At 37.9% G+C, this 26,854-nt stretch overlaps 1 protein-coding gene and 1 long non-coding RNA gene across 2 annotated transcripts in view; one reads left to right on the top strand and one right to left on the bottom strand.

The window, feature by feature from the left end:
* TMTC2 (transmembrane O-mannosyltransferase targeting cadherins 2) overlaps positions 1-26,854 on the bottom strand; it is a 412,397-nt gene that overhangs the window by 366,886 nt on the left and 18,657 nt on the right. The gene's annotated exons all lie outside the window — the stretch shown is intronic.
* On the top strand, positions 16,991-20,352 carry LOC132694012 (uncharacterized). The gene is made up of 3 exons (XR_009617114.3): positions 16,991-17,286; positions 18,757-18,945; positions 20,030-20,352. It is a non-coding gene; the product is annotated as an uncharacterized LOC132694012 (long non-coding RNA).

Raw genomic sequence — 26,854 nt, 5'->3', positions numbered from 1 at the left:
AGTATGCTCCAAGAAGCAGGAGTTTCTGCCTTGTCATTTGCTATATTCCACAAAGCCTAGAACTATGCCTGCTACATAGTAGGTGTTCAATGAATGAAATGAATGAAAAGCCCATCACATCTACCCTTCCAGAATGCAGATTCCCTTCTACAATGTCTACCAGAGACAAAGATTTATTTCCCAAAAAAGATGATAATTGCAATTTAAAGGAATTATAAGGCTTTCTAGTACCACAAAAGTCAAAGGACTTGCTAGAATTTTCATTAATAACAGGGAATAAACTTTACCCTCTGAATATTTTAAATGGATAGCAGGAAGCATGATTCAAGTTTGCATTATGATTTCATCCTATGAGCTGTACATGTTCAATGTGCTAATTACCCAGAATATGGTTTACAAAGCAATTCACCATCCATGTTCCATTTTATCTTTCTAACCATCAAAAGTATGTTTCATAGTTGGAGGAACCAGGGCTCACTAAATAGTAAACAGCAATCCTGGCTGTAGGATACAGGTTTTGTAAAGCCAACTGTAGTACTCTTTCCAATACTGTTTTCCTTTAAGGTTTTCGAAGTCAGTCTTCCTGGATTCCTATCTAGCATCTTGTATCCACATAAAGATGGATAACCCTGGATTCTTGCCTTAATTATATCCCACCTATTCCTAACAGATGGAATAATTATATCCATTATTCAATTCATTCAGCCTACCTAGCTTCCTGACCAATGATTACATTTGTCTCATTAGATCTTAACATAGGATTAAGTTCAGCAAAAATAAGTAGAAATTCCAAAATAACAGTAGCATAAACAAGATGGGATTTCATTCCATCTACATAAATACAGAGTCCAGTGCCAGAAATACAGGTCCCTGACATTAGGACCCAGACAGACTCCTATCTTCTTGCTCTGCTATATTCAACTCATGGTATCTGCTTTGGGGCCATCTTGATCCCCCCATCACACCTATATTCCAGCCAGCAGGAAGAGAAAAGAAAATGATGCCTATCGAGTTACACACATCTCTTCTACTTACATCCGAAACTAAATCATATGGCCACATCTACCCACCAAGAGGCTAGGGAATCTGAGCTCTTATAAGGCAGAAATATGTCTTATTCAAATTCTAGTGTTCAACGCATATATATATCTGGCACTGTTTAACACACTGGCCACTCTGATTCTTATAATCACTGCCTTAATCATTCACAGGACAAGCATTTATCAAACACCATTCTATGTACCATTTTTAATTAAGAAGCAGACTTACTAAGGATCATTTTACTAATTTTTTTCATCACTGATCAAAACAGCTACCACCAACATTAAAATAATTAACAATAATAACTGGTTCTTCTTTCCCATAATAGCCTCAGAGTGTTTAAATATTTGGTGGTAAATGATCTGGAATTCTCACTTCATATGAATGAACACATTTTCAACTGTTATGTTTTCCTACTAGGTCAACAGACAATTTATCCCAAGTGACTCAGAGGAAAACGTTCCCTGTTCTTAAAACTTATCTTACAGCATTAAAACTTGAAAAACACTATAAAACTAAAACAAACATAAGAGCCAACTTGTTGTTTCTGTCTATTTAAGAAGAAAAACAAGTAACTATTAACAATTCTGTGCATTCATTTGGAACGCAAACGTCTGTCCCTCAGTAAGTGATTACAAAATTTAAAAGGCAACAGATCAGTCTTCTTATTCAAAATCAAAAGAAATATTTTCCTAAACTAAATGAAAGGTAGGAAGAGAATTCTGATAAAGTAGTTAAACCATAAGATAAAAATAAATTCCCCTAAGGCATGTGGTTTTATGAATAATGAAGCCATTTTCATTTGTTTACTAGATATAATATAGGTTTGTCCCTTGGGATGCTATTTTAACAGAACATAGTAATTTCTGCCATTTGTCCTTTTCAAACTTGCAAAATGAAGAGAAAGAAAAATTACCTAATTATACTAGATCAAACGATTTATACTACTTTGTTTAAACTGGAACTATTAGAAATTTCTAAGAAAAGCAAAAATAAAAATACCACAGTAACCTGATGACTCCTAGAAAATTACTACTGGCAAAGTTGAGAAAGAATTTAAAGCTTGCTTTGCACACCAATGGGCCTTCTTCCTTTCTCCCAACATATATTTATTATTCTACATCATTGCCTAAGACGCTTTCTGTTGAATGTGATCCTCACAAAAACATCAGGGAATTATCTCCTGTTGGGCTCTGGTAGTTAGGCATTAGAAAGGTAAAATATTCCTTTAAAAAGCATACAAAATAGCTCAATAGGTTGTTCCTGGCTTGCTATCGGCAAGCTTGAGCATCACAGATTTAAAGCAACGTCAAATTTCTTTACAGTCAAAGCTGTAGTTGAAAATTTCCATGTTTATCATCTTTCACTTCCGACTATTTATCCATTTATATTTCCTGAACCATTTGCAATATGTATACAAACAAAACTAAGAAACAAGCCTATTATGTTGCTTACAGTGGCATCTACTTCCTGCTCCCTTCCTGGGGTAGAGAGAGCTGCCTGCCATTTTAAATAAATATATTAATAATGTAGCTATTTTTAAAAGTTCCCTACAGAGTGGTTGCTTTAAAGCGGTAAACAGAACCCTCTAGTTCCACAATGTGGATGTTTTGGGTGTAGGTTCAAATTCATTTCTAAACAGAGCTGCACATAACAATTTTAATTATTAACATTACTCTCCTACTAGTGACATGTGATATTCAAAAAAAAAAAAAAAAAAAAAGCATGTGTTAAGACTGTTCAGTTGCAAAAATATAGAAAGAAATTTGGCTCAATTGTATTATATTGACTGCTATTTAAATTTATCATGACATCAGTGTGATTTAAGTTTCTCAAAAGGATGGAGATTAAACAACACCATAATTTTACAATTCTAGTCAAAATTTTATTAAGGAAACCACTCACGGCATTAGTCACTTAATGCTTATAACCATTCAGAACAATTTTTAAATGGAAGTATCAGATTTCCCTCAGATTAATTAATATGACCTCCCCTGATGGACATTTTATTTTATGGTCATAAATTCCAACTGCTTTTGGGTTGCTCACATTTTACAGGATTTAAGAATGTCTGAAATCATGGGTGTATGAGTGTGTAAATGTGGGGCATTTGTTCATTTGTAAGCTAAAAGGGAGATTAATAAATTTTTCTAGCATGTCATAAGAGCTGTATAACTGCAACCTTCATTAAAGTCAAAGACTTCATTTGAGCCTGTATTAGTCAGAAGCAATGTTTTCCTTTTCCAACTATCTATTCTTAGGTAAAGTCTATTGTTTGGAATACATTCAAAATAACAAGCGGCATCTTGGTTCGTACTTCTCAGAAATGTTAAAATGTTAGCAATAATACAGCAATCACAGGACTAAATAACCACCATGGGAATAATGCCCAGACCATAGAAAATATTAGCCTTTTCTGACAAGGCTGTAGAAGGAAAATACAATAGAGCACAGATTTGCAATAAAAAAGTCATTCTGATATTATGTGTCAGTTGCCCTAACCACTTACATTACTGGAAAGCACCCATAATAAAACTCAAGAGCTAAAAAGAACGATTATAAAGCCACTGAAATTAGAGAGGAATTAAACAAAAAAGTCAAAACTGACAGATCCGTTATTATGGGAACACTCTAATGGGGCTTTATTGATACTCAAAGATGTTTAAAGCAACTCCAAAATAAAAAAAGAATTCTGTACTTCCCACATAGTACATATTTAAAAAAAAATAAGTTAATCACCTTGACAATTGTTGGTCATTCTTTTAATACATGAAGAAATGGAAGAACTACTGAGAACAATGACAGGATGATAACCTAAAATAATATTTACATGTAGTCAAACACCATCTTCAAAGTGAAGTGTGACTTTGACTAAATTTTTTGTACCATCTATGTAACTTCTATGCTCTATTGCCGATTTCCAAGGTCCCAAAAGGGAAAAGAAAAACCTTCTACCAAGTGAACAAGGCCAGGGCTAGGGTATGGTGACAAAGGCTTTCATCTTGAGTGCAAAATTTAAAACTCAGCATCAAGATAGAGAAATTAACACACTATTTTTAAAAATCCAAGTTAAAACAAAATAATATTTAAATAAAGATAGCATCAGTATCACTGACTTCCTTTTGCCTTAGACCACAGTATGGCTCAGCACAAGGAGTATTATTTATTTTGATATTTGGTTCATTATGGATTTTTTGCATTAATTTTATTTTTAAAATATTGCCTAGCATGTAATTTATCTTACTACTGAGTTTTTGGCACTAACCTTCTCCACCTCCTAATATTTTGTGCTCAAGGCAAGTATCTCCCTCACTTACCCTAGTCTCAGCGCTCCTATTTAGGATTCCATAAATGCCTGTTGATTAAGGGACAGAATGTGTAAATTAACCTTTGTCAATACTTCCTCACCACCTGCAACAAATCTCAGACTCTTTCCAATATACCCTCTTGATAGCTCCATGGATGAGCACCTCTCTTTGTCAGGTATTTAATTATATTATCTCTAATTCTCTCAAAAACCCTTCAAAGTAAATATAGGTCTCCCAATTTGTGACTGAGGAAAATGAGTCTCTGAGAGTGCAGTGACTTGCTCCTAACACAGGCCCCCAGTAAATATTGGTTGGATAATAATGACAAAGCCAGTAAGTGGAGACTTGGACTTTAACCCAACTGTATGTCCCTCCAGCTCAGTTATCACCAACTCCAAGAAGCCATTTTTAAACCTTTCTTCATTTTCCAGTAACAACTCTGGTGAGCAAGATTCTAAGATGATGCTCATGATCTCCGCCCCTGGAGAATCCTGTGATTATGGCAAAAGGGTGTAGACCTGATCACATGAGCCCTTCAGAAGCAAGAAGTTTTCTCTGGCTGATGATAGAAGGGATGTCAGAAAGATTCAAAGTACCAGAGGACTTGACACACCACTACTGGCTTTAAAGATGGAGGGAGCCTCATTTGAAGGAATGTGGGTGACCTCTAGGAACAGAGAGTGACCGCCAGCTGACAGCAAGAAAATGAGAGCCTCTGACCTACAACCACAAGGAACTGGATTCGGCTGACAGCCTGAATGTGCTTGGAAACACATCTCTCCCCAAGCCTTCAGGTAAAAGCCTAGCTGATACCTGGACTTAACCCTTGTTAGATCCCAAGCAGAGAACACAACCAAGCCTGCTCAGACTTATGGTAACTGTTTACATGGCAACAGAAAACTTATATATCAACCACTGCATAACATCATAATATCACAAAGCACAATTATCTGTTCAGCTGAGCTCCTTCTTATCAAAAGACTAGGGATTTACCCACACACCTTGGTGTGACTTGCCCAAGGCCAGACTCATTCTACGCACTCAGCTGACATTGAAGAACTGAATGAGTGCACACGCTAGTTCTTTAATAAAATTGTAAGACAGTGACAGCAATGACGAGGAGGAAGCAACCTGCATCTGACCTGGGCCTCAGTGAATATTCGTGGGCTAAAATTTGCCATTTTATATCCTGGTATGCAACTGAAGGAACACACAGTTTTAAAGACCAGTTCCATGACTATGTAAACTTGAGATATTTCCTTGGATATATGCTCAGCCTCACTGTATAATCTACAAAGAACTACACAAGTTTACACACAGAATGCCTTTGGCATTCTCCACAAAGAAGACAGACAAAATCTCCTTTGTGTCACCATGTTTCTTACTTCTCTGGACTCCAACTGCCCTGTCTTCCAGCTTCTTCTTTGCTATTGGCATAACAGTCAAAATCATAATCTCTTAGAAAACTTCCCTCAAAACAACTTCTACCTTCTAAGAGGGGTATACTCAAAGTCATGTCATTTACCAGAAGAAAAAATATCAAGTAAGACTAATCACTTAGATTGACTGCCTGTAAATACTTCCTAGAAAGGTATATTAACCCCCCTCACGCACGCACGCACTCACACACACACACACACACACACACACACACACACAAACACACAAGAAGAAAACTGAAAGCACTGAACAAGCTGCTAACCGTGGACTTCATAACCCTAACTCTGCACAAGGAGGGAGCTGGCATGCACACGGTGTGTTTATTCATCTGTGAATCCCATTAATCAGAATTTTATTACCTAGTAACACAGTAGGTACTCAATACATGTCTACTGAACTGAAATAGCACTAAAATCTGTGATGACTTTTGGTATCCTTAAACCTACATGCTACCCTCACCTCACAGCAAGGAATTCCTTACAATTCAACAGACTTAAATGATCTTATCCCATATCCATCCTTTCTTAATTGCATCATTTCCATTATTCAACTTGCTTTAACTGTATAAATATAAGCAAAATGAACAGGGAAAGTATTTTGAAGAAAATAAAGAGATTCTTTCTAAAAATGATGAAAATTTAAAAATTCTTAAAAGTTTTCTTCTATATTAATCGATGCCTTTAATTGCTTTAATTATGTGAATACAGCCCACTGACATCTCACAGTGATGCTGATATTAGTATCCATGCTTTGGAACTCCTTCCAAAAGGGTCCTGTTAGGGCAATTAACCCTGTTCAGATGGCACCCAAGAGGAAACTACGTTTTATCAGTTTCTAAGCTCCAGCGAACAGTGTTTTGCGTAGGCCCTGGAATATTCCAAATTAGAACTATAAAATTAGTTAATTGTGTGACCTACAGAAATACAGCTAACCCATGCTTCCACACAGCTGGAAATCTGAATTAGTCCTCATCTGTCTGTGTGTAACTACTGTGTTCAATTGTTCATTGAGCCTTAAAAGATCATGAGAACCAAAGTGCAGGGAGGATAGCTGTTCTTCCAGAAAACAGTAGCCTGGGGTGGGGGGGGGGAGAAGCCCCATTGAGACATTTACTCTGACAAGAATCTGTGTAAAAATTGATAGTAAAGCCTGATACAGAATTTTAAATTTCCAGAACCAGTATGATACAGCCAGAGTCAATTTGAAATTGCTTTTGGTAAAGAAGGCTGAACATTTTTTTTTTTTTTAATACCTATAGGACTAATTCTGAAGTTTAACACCAGCAAGACACTTGAACCATTCCTAGGTTCCAACAACATCAGCCGAAATCACGACCAGATAAATCCTCATCATTCTCCCACCCAAACCTTTTCCAAGCAGTTATGAAAATGAGGAGGGGAAGAAGAGGAGGCAAGGAACAAGGAGAAAAAGGGGCAGCCCTCATGACTTACAAATTAGGTAAACTTCCTATTAATCAAGAATTGGCTCTATGTCGTTTCTGCATATATTAGCGTGATCCAAGAACTAAAGCAGAGCCATTTCGTCATTTATTACATAAACCACTCCTTACAAAATAGGACCTCGCCAGCTACACACTTCCTTGGTTTACGAGTTCCTGATTACACAGCAATCTCACTGCAGTGCGCACACACATAACTAAACTGTTTATGTAAGACATTACTTGCACTAAATCCTACATGTTATTCTTCTTGACTTTGCCCAAAAAAAGGGCCTGTTATTTATACGAAAGCCTAAAACTTCAACAAATTGATAAGTAAACAAATTAATGTACATATGAAGTATTTAAATGCAGGCCTCTGATGCCTGGAGTTTAGTTAAGAGCAAACTGCTATAAATTTCTAGCCAAAAATTCCCACTGTTCTAAAATTTGTATATGGCCTACTAAATACTTCTCATAAATTATGTCCTGACAGCATGTTATTTCTACTTACTGAAAATATTACTGTACTCACTAACGTATAATTTTCTTTCTTTAAAAGATGAGAAAAAACCCTGAACTCCTACATGCCAAGTCTTACCACCACACGGCTAGACACTCTGGAGCCCCATGTTGGCAACCTACGAAGTAACATTTGCTCAGTTCAGCGATAAGCTTGTTAGGTTACCCAACGCAATCTTCTGTGCTACATATTACACAGCAAATTTAAGTGGTGACAACTATCAAGGAGCGTGCTTTGCAAACTCTGAAACAATGCACATTTGTAAAGGTAGCAGCCAATATTAAATAGATTTTTTCATTTGCTGAATATATAAACACCGATAAATCTGGCACTTGATTCTAAATTCGCCAACTGTAATTACAAACACATGTGCACATTACATAGCTACAGATGCACTTAAAATAATTACCTTATTGAAGATGTCTGCTTCTCCACAAGCTACTAGAAAAAGCCGCTAGCTACTCTGAATGCAACAGTTTTCCATGTGCCAACACATTAATCAGAATAACTTATATAGTTGAAAAGACAAAATAGTTATCTCTATGCCTCACTTCTTCGTTTAACCTCCCTAGAAAATGTGAGCCACAATTTCCAAGTAGATCTCACTTTGCAAAGTGTGCCTGTTAGACTTTTAAAAGAGAAGCTGCCTGCAGTAATGCAAAGGGGACTGATGTACAGGCAGCTTTCTTTTCAGGATGGCTCTATTAAATTTATCTTCTCATTCCTCTGCCTCTGATTCTGAGATGACTTAACCACCTCACTCTTCAACTAGCACCTTCACTGAAGAATATTCATGTGCTACACAACTGTACAAAACAATGGGCTAAGGGTGTTCATTTCTGTGCACATGGGTTAAAGAGAACGGTCAATAGTAGCAAGCATCTCCCAGAGACCTGAAAATCTGTCTCCCCTAAAATCAGCGCTGCTCAAAGCGGACAGAGCGTTGCCGGCTGCATACCCATCACCAATTCTTTTTGAAGGGCACCTAAGTGACGAGTGGCCTTAGGGCCACCCTCTTATTATTCCAGCGCACAGATACTTACAGCAGAAGTAAAGCTCGAAGAGATGAAAGTGGCCGTTTTGGGGAAACGCAGCTCTAAAACAGGGAGTGAATGAAGGAGGGTCTGTTTTTTATTAAAAGCCTCGTAGTACTTTTGACTTTTCAAATTAGAAGGATTATTTTAATCAAAACAAACTTTTCCTAAAAATTAAGAAAGTTAAATAATCTCAAGCCAGTTTTAAGTAATAAAGTTCCTACTGTATAATAAGCTCTGGGGGTACACAAAAGACAAAACCGAATAGGACTTCATCTCTTTAGCAATGCTTGCGCAACCAGAAGGCCAGCAGAGAACCAGGCACTCCAGTGAGGTAAGTGATGCCGAGGGCCACGGGAACACAGGAGGGCCCGCCATTGCCAGCTACTCCAATGTGTTGTTGCAAATGCTAGAGACCATCGGGGACCGGTGGAGGAACAGGCAATGAGGTGACGAAGACCAGAGCAGATCCTTAATCACGGCTCTCAGAGCTCTATCTCAAGAGTGTTAAAAGGAGACACCACAACACAGACATCAAAGTGCTTAACAGCTACAAGTTGTTCAGCTGCTCAGTATTCTGCCATTTCATTTTCTTCCTTTCTTTCTCTCCTTTCTACTTTGGTGCTTTTTGGGTTTTGTTTGTTTGTTTGGTTGGTTTGATTTGTTGGCTATCCTGACACCGTGGAGTTGCATTAGGGAGTGATTTCTTGCCCTCCTTCTCAGGTTTCTGGGTGAAGCCTGAATTAAAAACACATGTATTTTTTTAAAGATTTGTTTATTCTGAGAGTGAGAGAGACGTGGGGTGGAGGGGCAGAGAGAGAGGGAGAGAGAAAGAATCCCAAGAAGGCTCTGCACTATCAACACAGAGCCCGATGTGGGGCTTGAACCCACGAACTGTGAGATCACGACCTGAGCCGAAACCACGAGTCAGACACTTAATGAACTGAGCCACCCAGGTGCCCCAAAAATACATGTTTTTTTTTTTTCTAACAGGCGCCTGGGTAGCTCAGTCAGTTAAGTGTCCAACTTCAACTCTGGTCATGATCTCGTGGTTTGTGGGTTTGAACCCCACATCGGGCTCTGTGCTGACAGCTCAGAGCATGAAGCTTGCTTCAAATTCTGTGTCTCCTGGGGCGCCTGGGTGGCGCAGTCGGTTAAGCGTCCGACTTCAGCCAGGTCACGATCTCGCGGTCTGTGAGTTCGAGCCCCGCATCAGGCTCTGGGCTGATGGCTCGGAGCCTGGAGCCTGTTTCCGATTCTGTGTCTCCCTCTCTCTCTGCCCCTCCCCCGTTCATGCTCTGTCTCTCTCTGTCCCAAAAATAAATTAAAAAAACGTTGAGGGGCGCCTGGGTGGCGCAGTCGGTTAAGCGTCCGACTTCAGCCAGGTCACGATCTCACGGTCCGTGAGTTCGAGCCCCGCGTCAGGCTCTGGGCTGATGGCTCAGAGCCTGGAGCCTGTTTCCGATTCTGTGTCTCCCTCTCTCTCTGTCCCTTCCCCGTTCATGCTCTGTCTCTCTCTGTCGCAAAAATAAATAAACGTTGAAAAAAAAAAAAAAAAAAAAAAAAAAAAAAACGTTGAAAAAAAAATTAAAAAAAAAAAAAACAAATTCTGTGTCTCCCTTTCTCTCTATCCCTCCCCCACTCATGCTCCATCTCTGTCTCTCAAAAATAAATAAACATTAAAAAATTTTAAAAAATAAAAAATGCATTTTTTTTTAAGTTGTGGATCCCCTGTCTTGGGAATAAGATGCCAGGCATCTCTGGAGGAGACTCTGTCACACCAATATAAGAGAATAACATAGAAAATCTGAAGACCCAAAGAGTTGGATGCAAAGGCTTCGAATAAATAGTGTAGTTTAGTCTCAGCAGAAGAAACAAATCAATACATACATTGAAAAGGATTAGAAGAAAATAGAACAAAGGGTTAAGACTGATTATATGCTTGAGGTGCTAGAATTACAATTTAATTCCTCTATTTTATTTTCTATTTTCTATAATGAAAAATAAAATAAATGTCACAAAGTGTTGTGAGGAAAGCCAACACAAAAGATCAGAATTAGAAGAGACACAAAGAAAACAGACTTTCGTTATTTAACAGGTCACTCAATTGCACATCAGGAAAGGAAAGAGGCTTCCCAAGGATACACAGCATTTCAGCAGTATGGGATAACTGACTGAGCCCAAACTCTGCCTTTTTCACTTTTTAACTATGTGACCTGGGCAAATTGCATAGTATCCGGGAGCTTTACTTTCTCTATCTGTAAAATACAGGTAACAACAGAACTTTCCTATCAGGGTCACTGGGAAATGAGGAGCATTGTATATAAAGAGCCTAGGTCTATACCTGGCACTTAGGAAACACTCAAGGAATATTGTTCGTTTGTTTGTTTGTTTGTTTTTGCTAGGTAAAAAACCACAAGTGTCACTACCATCCCATTACCATGTGGTACGCATGCTTCCTGCACATCTTCAGTCATCTAGGGTCTCCCCTATGCTTTTCATCTCAATCTGTGTGCACTTTTAACAACTGGGAACCACTTCCAGTCAACAACAGCAGAGACATCCAGAACAATTTTTCTTGACATGTTATCTAAATAAGAATCTTGTGAACTACTTGTCCCAAAATCCATAAATCATAATTTCCATTTTCTAATGCTACTTGTTCAAAAGAAAGTTAATATCCAGTACAAATAAATTCACACTTAATGGAGACACCTCCAGGTATTACAAAGATGACAGAAAATTAAAAAGTGGAAAAGTGGTGAAAAGAAAACTTATTTTGATTATACAGATTAGCAAGATCTTTTGAAAAAATATTCTCCCCTAACCCCACTTCCAAATCTGGATGCCTTCCAAAAATATTCTCTACTGATGACTTAAAAAACAACAACAATAACAACCAACTCTTTATTAACACATTTTTTGAACAAGGAGAGGCCTCTTGCTCTACATCTAGTTTGTAACTCCCCTTCCTGCTCTCCTCCTACTGGAAAGGAACACTCTGAGATTCTGGATAATTAATAGTAAGAGGTCTCAAAAATGTGAGGTGATCATCTCACAACTGCCTTTATCTTCCCTAACTTCCTGATGCTCTATGGTTTGCATGTATCATCTCCTGGACACTAGTAGCCCAGAGGTGTTTATTGTCTGAACATGAATATTGTCAAAGGTCATGAAGTTACTGAATATTTTTCCCAGGGAAGTACAACTAGATGCTACTATCTATGAGAAACACAATATGAGATAACAACATCACACAATAATGGCCATATGTTCTTAGAGAGTCATACCAATCTATCGCTAAAAGATTTATGACGGAATATACCCTTGACAACTGATTAGCAGTCTCCTTCCAAGTTTCCATACAACATTTTTATGTCCTTCAAGTCTAACAAGTAGCATATTGTTATGTGACTCCTATTTAAGCCTGACAGGTGAGAGGCTCTGACTAAACAGCCAATCTCCCTTCGGTCCTCCTAAGGTAATGATAGGTTCTTAAAGGACATCAGGGTACTTTCTAAGACTCCAAAATTAATAAAGGATTATTTCTGAATTTCCAGTCTACCTTGCACAGTCTCAATGCCCTACACTCAAACCTGAGTTATGTCAGGAGGAAACTGGACAATATTTTTTTTATATTATCACTCACTCTCATAACAAATTATAATAATAGTAAACTCTTATAACAAATCCAAAGGTCTTTGTATCATTTGACTGATAAGGAAGCTGGAACTCAGAGAAATTAAGTGACTTATCCAGGGCCTCTAAGATGTAAGTGACAACACTCAAGTGGTTACTTAGAGAAAGCCTACACTCTGCCTTTCAATGCACAGAGCAGACTAGATGTGTTTTCAGATATCCTAGGATGCTCTGTAATATACTCTAACCTGTACGTTGGTTTGGTAATGCCGCAAAGGCCATATGGATCCCATCTCTCAAAACACCTTGCACAACCACAGCTCACAAAAAGCAGCAAACTACAGTGGGAATTTTTTTCCCAAGTTTTTATTTAAATTCTACTTAGTTAACATAGAGTGCAATATTGGTTTCAGGATGCAGTGGGAATTTCTAAATAGAAACAAATGGAAATTTCCACTCTTCCAGCCTTCCTCTGCCAAGGAGAACTCCTGCCTCTGAGCAACTTACCTGCACCAGTTAGTCTCAGCCTCAAACCCTCTCCTGCACCAAATTATAAGGCCTGAGGTCTAATAATTATTAGTTATAAATTTCTCTTTAATTCTTTGACTATGTTCTTCCTTCACATCAGATAATGAACCACGAAATCCTAATTCATTCATTCAAAACATATTTGATGAGTGCCTACCATGCGTCAGAGTCTACAACAGGTACCACAAAGACACGATGAATAGACACCTGCCATGAAAACTCTACAGTCTTACAGATCAATCGGATGGAGCATGTTAAATTCAGACAATTACAACCTGCAGCAGAAAGTGAGGACTGCTTGTCAAAATCCACTTTGCTTCTTAAGATGGATTTTATTGACAGTCGATGAAATTGGGGGGGAAAGAACAAGAATTTTTTAATGCCACTGAAGCTAATTTTTCTTTAAAACTACTTTCCGCAGCTTAGTAAATCACATATTCTTGAGGTGGCAACATCATATGAGGCTTCACATTAGTATTTAAATCATTCTTCCACAAACAATTTTAGGGGGAAAGAAAAGCATGTAAGAAGTAGTATGTTTCCATGTGAGAATACTACTTAAATCCAAGTCCTTTGATTTTTCTTTTTTAAGTCAAACGCTGATGCATAATTCATTAGGAGAGTCTTTATAATGGCAGGAGTGGGAGAGCTGGTGAACATTTTGCAAAATATACAAAGAAAAAAACCTTAGAGTTCTTCCAGAAGCAATCCAGCAAAAGTGAAACAGCCACACAGTGCAGGAGAAAAAGTGCTGATGATGTCAGTAGACCCAGATTCAAATCCTCACTCTATCAATAACCAGAAGACAGATTTGGATAGGTCATTACCATCTTAAGATCTCAATTTCTTCAGCTCTAAAGTGAGGATACTACTGTTGCCCTATTTATACCACATAGTTCTTGTGAGAAGCCAACACGATACTGAATGGAAAAGCACTCTGAAAAAAAATAGTACATCTTTATACAAATGGCCACACATATCATTACAGAAATCTTAGAAATTTTGTCCGGGCAAGGCATTAACTTTTCTATAAATGTTTAAATAGCTTGAATATTTTAATCTCTATTTCTGTCTTCTCTCACCAAAATTAACTTGGAATTTTTTTCAAAGCATGTGCTAAATCGGTCAGTTATCCTCTTACTCCACTATTTTTAGAAATTATCTCACAGTCAAATGTTGGATGCAGAGGGTCTTTTTTATAGACAATAGGTTCATTGCATAATTGCAGATCTAGTCCCTATCCAGCAGGAAGCTAACTAAAGATGACTACTTGTTGTTGTTGTTGTTGTTGTTGTTGTTGTTGTTGAGTTTAATATTGAAAGTGACCAAAGTAGAATTTATTTCAGCAAAGAAAAAACAAAATGAAAACATAATTGAAGTTATTACAAGAAAAAGCAAATACAAAACCTTTTTACTTTCCCTGCTCCTTTGTCAAAATGCCCATGTTTTCTGGTCCATAAGGAACTGGAAAGTGTGACTTTGTCCTCTAACCAGATGGATTACACTAGTGAACCCACCCAGCAGCTGCTGTTCAGAGAGATCATGGGGAGCAAGAAAGTAAAATGCTCTTCTGAAGAGTAAGTTTTATTTACCAGAAATTAAGGAGGGAGGAGGGATTGTAGCTATTTACTGAAAGGTACACAGATTAAACCCAATGACTTATGTGTCCTTTCAAATTAACTCCATTTAGAAAACCTCTCATTAAATGTAATCTAATTTAAATGCATATCGGAACCACTTATATTTGTTACTCCTCTCTTGATGAGCAATTAGTTCTACTCTTGTTTTCCTTTCCTGATCTGATAGCTAAAATATAGCAGAAGTAAGAAACATTTATTAAATCTTCTTTTGCTGAGCTTTCTAGATGCACATTCATCATTCAACACCCGCCGCCCCCCCCCCCCAACCCTGGCCACTGGGAGTTGGACAAGACAAATCAGACAGAAGTTAGAGCTTTTTGGTTTATTCAAGAGTCACAATAAAATAACAAGGAGACATACAAAAGATGTTCGACAGTACTAGCCGTCAAGAAAATGTAAATCAAAACCACAATGAGATACCATATCACACATACCATTTCTTGTCATACTAGGAGGACAATGAAAAGGATAGTAACAAGTGTTGAGGTGTGGAGAAAATGGGAAACTCCTAGATTGCTACTGGGAATGTAAATGGGTGCAGCCACTTTGTAAAACAGTCTGGCAGTCCCTCAACTGTTTAAACATAGCGTTACCACAAAACCAGCGAGTCCACTTTTAGGAATATACCCAAAAAACTAAAAGTAGGGACTCAAACAGAAACTTGTATAGGAGTGTTCATAGCAGCGCTATTCACAATAGCCAAAAGATAGAAACCCAAATATCCATCGACTGATGAATGCCTAAATAAAATGTGGCATATTCATACAAGGGAATATTTGGCAATAAGAAGGAATGAAGTCCCAATGCATGCTATGACATATGATGAACCTTGAAAACATTTTGCTAAGTGAAAGAAGCCAGTCATAAAACATTACATATAATTCCATTTACATGCATGTGGATATGTCCCGAACTGGCAAACATATACATAAAAAGAAAGATCACTGGTTGCATCACACAGAAGGGAATGAGTATATAGGGAATGATAGCAAAAGAATATGGAGTTCCTTTTTGAAGTTATTAAAATGTTCTAAGCATTGTGATGACAGTTGTACAGATCTGTGAATACATTAAAAACCTACTACTGTGTATAGATACTCAAAGGAAGTCAAATCAGGATCTCAAAGAGATCTCTGCACTCCCATGTTTATTGCAGTATGATTCAGAATAACTAAGTGCCTTTGACAGACAAATGGATAAAGAAGATACACAGTGGAGTATTATTCCGCCATGAGAAAGCAGGAAATCCTGCTTTTTGTGAAGATGCGGATGGACCCTGAAGATATTATTCTAAGTGGAATAAGCCAGACAGAGAAAGACAAATACTGTATGATCTCACTTATTTGTGGGACCTAAAATAAGAAGAAAATCAGATGACAGAAAGAGAAAGTGAAATGGCAGCGACCGGGGGATAGGGAAGGAAATGGGGAGATGTTGGTCAAAGGGCACAGAGCTGCAGTTATGCAGGACAAATAAGTCGAGATTAAATATACAGGCATGATGACTGTGCTTAATAATACTGTACTGAACACTGGAAACATGCTAAAAGTATATTTCGAGTGCGCTCACAAAAAAGTGTTAACTCTGTAAGGAGAGGATATGTTAATTAGCTTGACTACAGTAATCATTTCACTTTATATGTACAGCTGGCCCTTGAGCAACATGGGTTTGAACTGTGCAGATCCACTTATATGCAGATTTTTTAAAAACAGTACAGTATTGTAAATGGGTTTTCTCTAATGATTCCAAATAACACTTTTTCTTTAGCTTACTTTATTATAAGAATACAGTGTGTGATACATATAACATAAAATATATGTGCTAATAGACTGTTTATCAGTAAGGTTTCTTCTGATCAATAGCAGGCTATCAGTAGCTAAGTTTTGGGGGAGTCAAAAGTTATACTTGGATTTTTGATTGTGCAGGGAATTGACCCTCCAACTCCTGGGTTGTTCAAAGGTCAACTGTATATCAAATCATGTTGTACAACTTAAATATATATAATCTTTATTAAAAATATATAAACATGGAAAAAAGCTGTACACTGTACAAGCTTAAATGGGTGAATTGTATGATAGAGATGAATTGTATATCTCAGTAAAACTATTACAAAAAAAAAAAAGAAAGAAAGAAAAAAAAGTGGGGAGCAAGAAGGGCAGAAAAGATGAAATTTTAGACATCAAGTAAATCAACCACTGTATTTTAAAATTGGAATCACTTTAAAATGTTACTAAAAACATCATTTCAACAAACAACGAATATAGCAATAAAAACTACCATTTAGCTAGCCTGTACTATTTACCATGAACTTTGCACACTGAATCTCAAACTCCCCTGGCATTCAGATATTGTCCATTTCCATTGTGCAGTTAAACAAGAGTCAAGTCATAACTTGCTTGTGGTCATACAGAAAACCAATGGAACCAGAACACGTACCCAAGCTTACGTGAAGTCTAAGCTATGCTCTTTCCCCTACATTATGACATCGTGATAAAGAGACAGAATCACATTTTCTCTACCAGGCACATGCCCAACGGCAATTACCACATGAGCAATTTGGGTATACAGTAGGAAAAAGCACTCACCCAATGTCGTGGCACCTGTATTGCATGAGGTTTTCACTCATTCTTTAAACAGAGATTCCCTGAAAGTCTACAATCCGCAAAGTAAAGAGATGGCTGTTGACATTTTTTCAGTGAGTATTTTGTTCATTTTAAGTCTTTGCTTATTTACCTTGTTATTATATTTTGTAATTCAGACTTACTTATAATATAATCAACAAAAGCCATAGAAGTGTAGTAATTGCTATATACTAGCACTCAATATCCTGAATATATATGCTACAATGGAAAGGTGCTGTTTCATATTTGTAATCAACAGAATTAAACTCTCACAATGGACAAAAAGTATAGTGTTTGCCAAGTCTAAATCCTAGATCTATAAGCTTAATCTGCTCATTGGAATCCACAACTTCAATTTGGATATTAATAAATTGCTTAATAAACTCCAAAACTCCCAATTTCCATTTTCCTATGAAAGGTTAAATCTCTATAAACATTAAGTACAATGTAGCAACCATACTGGTGACTGGGTGTACCTCTTCAGAAATACTCACTAAACCACATGAAATTGCTGATCTCTGACCACTCTTGACCAAAACAGCACTGTTATATGGTTCATCCTACACCTAAGAAGAACACGTTTTCTGAATTTGAGCTTAATATTCAGATTATTAGCCAAACTGTGATCTTCACAGCATTCCAAAATCTCCAACACCTGAGGCCAGGGACCAGTGTTCTAATCTGGACACTGTCACTTAGTAGATTTCAGATATGCTCTGAGCCTCTAACAGCTCCCTTTCTGAAAGGAAATTAAACTCCTGCCTAGATTTACAGGTTGGTTGTTAGAGTGTACCAGTATAATTCAGGTTTCACAGATTTAAAGCATCGCCAAATGTAGGAAATATTAGTTTATATCTTGCTTTGCAACCTCCACAATATGAGAGAGCAGAAAGAACTTTTTTGTTTTTTAATTGGATGAGATGAAGTTTGAAATCTAACTCCACAGTATACAGTCTGCGTCCTTGGGGACACTGCCTAACTGTGTTTCTTAAGTTGTCTCATCTATAAAACTGGTAATGAGGGGGCAGTCACTCTTTTGCTCCTGCTAATTGGTTCCATGCAGGAATATGAGCCTGCTGTTGTCAAATTCTTTTTAATTTGTTTTAAATTAAGAAAGCTGCAAATATGAATCTAGGAATAAAGTGTCCTAATTTTCAGGTTGTTGGCTACTAACTACCTGTTTTCTGTTTTATTCTGTTTTCCTTTGCTTTGTATTTTTTTGCAACACAATTCGGGATAAATAAAAACCTGATTTACAGCTTCAAACCTAGCGAAATGCCTGACACATTGACAGTACTAAACAATTTACTGAATGAATGCCCTCTGAATAATTAATAGAGGTCCCCTGAAGATTTCAAAGTATTTTGTGTAGCTCATTTCTTACTTTGCATGTTCGAATTGTTTCCAATTTTTTAAAGAGCTGATTTTTATTTGTTCAATTTAGGTGCCTAAATAATAAGACTCTTAAAGCACACAATATAAAAATGATCCTTTGTTACTCTTGCAAGTAAAAACAGCAAACAGATAATAAATTTGTCTTGCAGGCAGGTTCACAATGTGGTGAAGAATTCCATCACTAACAGCTTGAAGGACCTCAACTTCCAGGCTGGAAGTGATACACTTCTCCCTCATGAACACAAACAGCCCAGCCGTCTAAATCTCCCGCTCGTCTTCCTCTTCAGATTTGTGAGACTTTAAATGTGAAGATATTTATTTCTGTTCTGGAGGGCCAGGTAAATACTATCTCCTCTCTACATATATCTCCTTCCCTCTGCCACCCTGCCCCAACAAATCGTGTAAAAAGCAATGCTTGTATGTGAGAAGCAGAAAAGGCATATGGGCATTTCAATCACAAAGTTTTAGTTTTATGTGTCAACCTTATCGTTTTCTATTTAATAAACCATTCAGCATATGGTACCATAGTGCACAGCCTTAAAGACATTCTACTTAGATTTGGTGATAAATCCAGGTACCTACCACACATCTGCCCCCACATTTAACTGACACTCACAGAAACAATTTACAAATATTCCAATGCATCCAAATATGAATGTGCCACTAATACTTGACAAGTGTCCACTAATTCTGATAATAGCATCATTATCATTTCTAATCTGCCACCAGCAATCAGTGCCATTCTTTGATGACACAAATAAGAACAGAGGATTAGAAATAAAGGCTTGCTCCTCAGAACACAGTATGAAAACTCAAACATCAAGTTGACATTTTGCCCAAACATGTACCAGATTTGCCAAAGATTTACCAGAAAAGTCTTTGTTGCATTCAAAATTGGATTTACTTGACCAAAAGAAAAAAAAAATGATTTAGACACCAAGGTTTGTAAAACAGAGCAGAAGAAGCAAAACACCATTATCTCTCTTCTTTTACATTTTATATAACATTGGATGATTTGAGATACTACTTCATAATGAAAAAAATAAAAGTAAATGATGATAATGTGACAGAACTAAGAGGTGAAGAGAGGAGGAAGGACTTGGGTTCTGTTGCCATTATCTGCTTCTAAAGGTATCATAGCAAATATGGATACAAGGAATCCTTTTCATGGCCTATAACAAAATGGGAACTTTCTAAACAAGGTTGTACCCGACCTATATTCAGATCCCATGAACCAAAACGTAAAACCAAGGCAATACGCAGAGGAACAATCCTATACAGAACCTCCCTTGTGTCTATGAGGGAAGACTCAGAGCCCCACTGAGTTATTTATAATATCTAATTTTAGAATGCCAGTGACAGGAGAATGTTTTAATTATCTTCTTTTTGTTGTTGTTGCTTAATTCCTCATCCCTAACACAGTTTCTGAATGCAGAAGGAAGAGAAGGAGCAAACGAGAGCAGACAGCAGGCAGAAGACAGCTTAGTCATCTTGCCCTGTATCCCAAAGGAGCTTCGAACCAGCAAGGTGCAAGCAGGAACAGAAAAATACTTCACGGACAGTAGTAATCAAGCAAAAACTGAAAGATTGGCATAAAAAAACAAATACTTTTTTTTTTAAGTTACAGGCACAATTTTCAGGGTGCCAGGAAGCACTTGAACATGCCTTGGTATCTTTAAAAGCATTTTTCTATTATAGCCCAAGTGAAAACAACAGCTAAAATAAAACATTTATAATGATCCCAACCCCAAACACTATTTTTTACAACTTTATCGAGTTTCATATCATAAAATTCACCCGTTTCAAGTGCACAATTCAATGATTCTTAGTAAATTTACTGAGTGGTACAACTATCACCATAATCAGGGTTAGAGTATTTTCATGACCCTAATAAGATCTCTAACGTGTATTTACATCCACCCCCATTCCCACTCTCAGGAAACCACTATTCTCCTTTCTCTTTTCTCTACCAATCTGCCTTTTCTGGGCATTTCATATAAACGGAATTACAGGATACTCCACCACTTTCTAAATATGTAACGTTAGTGAAGTCACTGAACTTTGCTATGACTCATTTTTCTCACAATAATCATACCTACACCTCACAGAGCTATTCTAAGGAATAAATGAGATCATCTATGTGAAGTGCTTAGAACCCTGGCTGGCACACACTGAGTGCACAATACACTAATTGTAAAGTAGGTAAGACCCTACCCCTGTTTTCTGGAAACTCCTCCACAGTTGCTATGCCAGTGGACCCTCAAATTCAACATGTCCCAAACCAAACTCTATAGCCTTCCCTTCAATACTGCTTTCCTCCTATGTCCCTTCACACAGGAAATACTAAAAGTATCCACAATCCTCAGAAATTTCAACAAATTCCTAAACTTTCTCACCCATTGTCTCTCCAATCTTCATGTTCTAGAATCTTCTTTACTCCCTCAAATTTGCTTCCTTCTCCTAATCCCCTCAGCTTTAGTTACAACTCTCAATGTTTCCCCTTATTTGGTGCGAAAGCTTCCTACCTGTTCTGCCTTCAACTGGCTCTTCTGGTCTATCCATCCTATTTCCATCAGAGGGTTCGCTCTTAAAATCCAAGCCTGATCATTTCTCTCCTTCAAGGGCTCCCCACTAGCTTTCAGCTTAGCTCCTTAGCTTGTCACCCAGGGCCCATCACAAACTCCTTTCTCCTTGCTTCTGTAAGTTCCATCTCTGGCAGGTCTCCAGAATACATCCTTGAGACTGGTCATTCTGAACAACCTGTAGTTTTCTGAATGTGTGAGCCAGTCTTCGGGCTTCCGGCAAGCGAGTCAATCCACAGCATCTCCACGACTGCCATTCCCCTTTCCCAAATTGTAGCTTGAGTATCACTCTATTTAGCAGATTACCTGAGCCACCTAGCAGACTTTAGAGGTGCCTCTGCTATGCAGAGCCATATGAGATAATATGCAAAAAAGAAGCTCTCAAAGTGCCATCAACTCTGTGAGGCTCAATGAGATGCCTCCTCTTGAGCCCATGTTCAGCATCACCTGAACTGGGGACGGAAGAGAGGGGAGAGTGGAAATGGCAGAGAGGAAGGAGTGACAGGATCCGAAAGGACTGGAAGGGAAGAGAAAAAATGGAAGAAGATAAAGGCTGCTCTCTGAGGACAAAGCATGAAAAATAAAGAGGAAGAAAGGGTAGGACCCACATCTTGCAGGAAAGGCTTTTCCTTTTTGGGCACGAGCCTTTAATAAAAATGTGAACCCTTTCTTTTACTTCTACCTGTGATGATAATCATACAATTTTTTCTTTCTATTCTTCTGTCTCTGAAACACTACCACTCACAGTGATTCTAGCTCTAATGTGGAGGAAAAATTTACACACTTCCATCTGCTGGAGACAACATTTCATTTCCTTTCTAAAGCATTCTCCACATTTACTGTCAATCAACCAAGAGTTACTTTTCAGGTTTTCCATCTGTTTTCATTTTTTTCTTTTCTTTCATCAGAATCCATGGAAAACGAGACTTATTTCAGTATGCCATAAATATCAAGGATATTTGGGTGAAAGAATCAGAGTTAAAAGAGGCATTAGAGATTATCCAAATCGGCAGTTTCCAACATTTTCTCCACAGACCGCTTTAAGTGTATCCACTGTTCTCAACCCAAGCCTAGCTTTCCAAAAGTTGCTATGCCTAACTTTGTCTTTTCACAATGTATTTTCCCATTTTATTAATCAAAAGTCAAAGCTAATAATCAGATTTTCTGAACATAAACTACCCAGTCCTACCCTTGAGGTTATAAAATTATTGATCAAAATTCAAGACAAAACAAACAAAAATCTCAACATTTTGTTAGCTTTTATGATCCTGTACTGGAAAAGAATAAGCTCCAGGGTTTTGTTTTGTTTTTTAATTTTTTTTTTAATCTTTATGTATTTTTGAGAGAGTGAGAGAGAGACAGAGTGAGAGCAGGGGAGGAACAGAGAGAGAGGGAGACACAGAATCCGAAGCAGGCTCCAGGCTCTGAGCTGTCAGCACAGAGCTCGATGCGGGGCTCGAACCCACGAACCGTGAGATCATGACCTGAGCCAAAGTCGGACACTTAACCAACTAAGTCACCCAGGCACCCCATTAATAGAAGTCAATGATGGACTCTCACTATGAACTTCCATATCTCTTCCTAGGCTTCCAGCTACTCACCCCAGCCAAACTCCTCCAGTTTAGAGAGGTAAAAGTCCAAAAAATATTATACCTCTACACTCCCAATGACCTTTATTTTTTGCCTTCTTTCTTCGTAGCATCTTAATAAATGCCTTCTTGTCCTACCAGGGGCTCTCATCCTGATGCACAGAAAGAATTTAAGGAGCCCAGGAACTTAGATGGGGAAAAAAAAGTACAGCTTAGTTTTCTAGTCCTCAAGAAATTTAGGATTACCTTTAATTATGAATAAAGGCAGCAAACCATGCAGTGACACCATGCAGAATCACAGACACTTTTCTATCACAGTGCAGTTGTTGCAAATTTCTCACAAAAAAAAAAAAAAATCATTTACACTCATCATTACTTTGATATTATGGCAGCTAATGGATTGGCCACTTGATTGTTATTAAATCGATTAATAAAGAAGAATGTATATTACTACAATTAGCTGGGGTTTTAGCATTTTGATAATTATATCTCAACTTTTTTGGCTTCTATGTTCTGTTTTTGCATTCAAGACAATTTGGGGGGAAGAAGCCCATCGGTTTTCCCAGATGGCCAAAGGGATCGATGGCCCAAAGAAAGCTGCTTTAAAAGCAAAATTGCCTCAGATTCATCTCTTGTCTATGCTGCAATGACCAAGATGGGGAAATACAAGTAAATACTTGCTGAAGTAAAGGTGCAAGCTCACACAGTTCCCAGGAAAAACACAGGATTCAAACGCAGATCTCCTCAACTCTCGTCTATTCTGGTACTTTAATGGACTGGGGTCAGGAGCCTGAGCTCCAGAGACACACTTGTGTGGGTTCAAATCCAATTCATCATTTAATGTCTCAATGACCTTAGGCAAGTTACTTAACCTTACAGAGCCCATGTCCTCATTCAAAGTAAGTGCTTTACCGGGTTGAGAGGATTAGCTGAAAATAAATACACAAAGAACTCACTGTATTTTGCACATAATTATTAAAAGGACACAACAATCTACTGCATGCCTAATTATTATTTTTGTGGAGTTTTTCACGATACTATTTGTATTTTCATACAGCTTTACCATTTTCTAAAACTCCTCAGAACTGACTTTATTCTCAAATGAACTCGTGGCCCAGGAAGATCTGAGCTGGGAGCCAGAGCAGCCTCTCCCTGGTTCTTCCTTCCATCTTCAGAGTACTGCATCAGAAACCTCACTAATAAGTCCATCTCTGAACCTCACCACATTAAGTCATACCACTTCCTCCTGTGTCACAGACTAGGAGTCTGGGGTTCTCTCTTGTCCAGCAAGGGAGCAGATGCAGAATTCAGTATGAGAGAGGCTAATGTCCAAGAAGAGACAAGAGCCCCAAACAGGGGTTTTGTCTCTGTATTTATTGAGCTCATAAGATATTACCCACACGGTAAACATGAAGAAAACAAGGTCCTACACACGTGAACATGGAGAAAACAGACAGTAATCATTAACGTGTACGTGTAAGAAGGGCCTGGAGTGCAAATGGAGTTTGTGATCAAAGTACAATAGTATATTGGCATCAGATGGAAAGTACTCATGATCCTATTACAGTATCTCAGTGTGGTGGCAGCTTTTCACCCTAAGCTTTTTTCTAACCCATTTATGTAAGCAGAACCTATGTCTCCGCACTCCTGCCCTCATTATCTGCTAAGCCAAGCATCGTCATCCTGAGCAGCCAGATGCTTTGTTTTTTTTTTTCAATCTACCATCATCCATGCTGAGGACACATGTAAAACTGTGCAGTCACAGTTTTGAGTTCCACCATCCTAACAACCCGACATTTCCTCCATGAATCCTTTTCCAGTCTCTCTAGAGATAATCTAATTCTTCTTACAGACCCCCGCTGGGTATTCTCATACCTCAGCAAAGTGTTCATTCATGTAGGAAACCAAAATATATGATGACTGACCAGGTTTTTGAGGTCCTGGAGACCAGAGAACATATGATTCATCATTTGCATGCCATTCCACTCACATAGTGCCTGGCATATTAGAGCAAACAATGCATATGAAGCTGAAGTGGATTTCATGCTTATAACAACACTATGAGATCAGGAATTACAGTCTTGTTCAGAGGTGAGCAAACCCTGGTTCAGACGAGTCACTGATAGGCCCATTATAATACAGCCAGAGTGAAAACTTAAAGAATATTCTCAAGGGCATCCATTAGTCAATGATCCATCCTACTTGATTTCCCCTGGAGAAATAAAATATATGCCTTCTAAATGTTCCTGTTTTTAAATTCATTACTCATTTATCACATTCGTAATAATCATAAATTATTCAGATTGAGATTTAGGTCCACAACAGGTAACCTGGAAGTGACTTGAGATGGAAATACTGAGCTGCCTGGAAGAGACAGAAGCATCCTTGCAGAAGCAAGAACCCAGGTCTCAGCTCGTTTATAGCAATCACCCTGGACTAAGCAAAAAAGATAAACTATGACAGCCAGACCTAAGAGAGCAACTAGAGGGAGACTGTCATGTACTTTGAACCACTGTAGAAGAAAACAGGGCATCCATGTTGGAAGCCATGTTTTCCTAGGTGACAGTTCAAAGTGATCAATGTGATTAGAACAGAGCCAATAAGATGTGTAGATTCAGACCTGAACCCCTGCCAGAGGCGAACTGTGTCTCGATTGATCACACAGCACCAAGCAAAACCTTTAAACCTAAAATGTGAATTGGAATGGAAACTTCAATATAAACACTGATTTTATGGCTATGATTTCAGCAGTATACATTTTCCTATTACACCCATAAACTATTTCACTGATATCAAAATACCTCCAAGCCTTACATAACGTAAGTGCTGCCTGGACACGTTCACATATCTCCATATCTTTGGCTCACAGCAACATCAGCAATTCACAACTTGCATATCGAAAGAACTACAGAATTACAACAGGCCCAGAAGTGCCGCCAACAAATTTACTGCCTCTGTGTTATTTGTAAATTGATTGTTTCTTCTTTGGCTTCTGGCAAGCAGAGAACTGCATGTAAATGCATATAGATTATATACCTACTCATAAAATTTAACATTAGGATTGAACTTTCCCCAAACTCAGAATATCATGATACCTTTTAAACAAGTATTATAATATATGTTTGATTTACTGTGTCTCCTCTAGCTCATTTTTTGTAAATTGATTACATTACCTCCGGGTCAAAACCTTTCTACCTAAACGTCTGCTTTTACAATGTTTACCACCTGGTTTATGAATTAAGAATTTTTAATGGGCTCTTATTGGAAATCAAAATAAGATGTGCTTTTTTGGCATTGTTTTTAAGTAGAACAGATAGTTGTTGGTTAAAACGTATTCCAGTTATTTATCAGGCCTTATAACTTCATCTCATATGCATATATAATTAGTTGTTTTTCAAATTCATTATTAAAAATAATACCAAAGGCAGAATTTTCCATTCAATAAAGATGAATTTGAGGTACAAATTTTGAAAAGCCAGGGACTACTATTTTGTAAAACTCACATTTAACCCTGTAAGTTAACCCCGTAAGTTAACAATACTCCTGAAAAGCAGAAGAAATCAGCCACAATCCTGTAGTAGGCAATCCTGGTCCTGACACCAATTTTTCTATCAGAGGACAACCATATCCAAACTGAAACCATCCTACAAATGGGGACTCTCAAAGAGTGCGGAAGATGGCAATCCAGTTCAAAGCAAAAAAACATACGGCCTTTTTCTTTGCCAATAAGGGGAAAAAAAAAAAACAAAAAAAAAACAAAAAAAAACCCTCCTATCACGGCACTGCATTCTTGAACACATTTTATCAAGGGTGCCTCCTGGGGAGCCCAAAGAAGAAAAAAGCATCAAGACGAGGCTGTCGACAACCAAGCAATGATGCAGAGTCACTTTGCAGGTGTCAAAACCTCAATCACAGAAAATCAGGACCAGTGGGCAGACCACATGGGAAAATGGATACCAGAAGAATACCAAACAGCTGCTCGGCAATGAGCTAAAAGCAAGGCAGATACCCAGGGGGAGGTCAAGCAAAAACACTTGGAGAGCACATTGAAGCAGAGACTGAAACAATGTAACAAA

This window comes from Panthera onca, chromosome B4 (genome assembly GCF_046562875.1).
Source record: "Panthera onca isolate mPanOnc1 chromosome B4, mPanOnc1 haplotype 2, whole genome shotgun sequence".
In the NCBI taxonomy this organism is placed as follows: domain Eukaryota; kingdom Metazoa; phylum Chordata; class Mammalia; order Carnivora; family Felidae; genus Panthera; species Panthera onca.
Note: the sequence above shows the minus strand (reverse complement) of the source record. Positions and strands in the feature narration are given on the sequence as shown.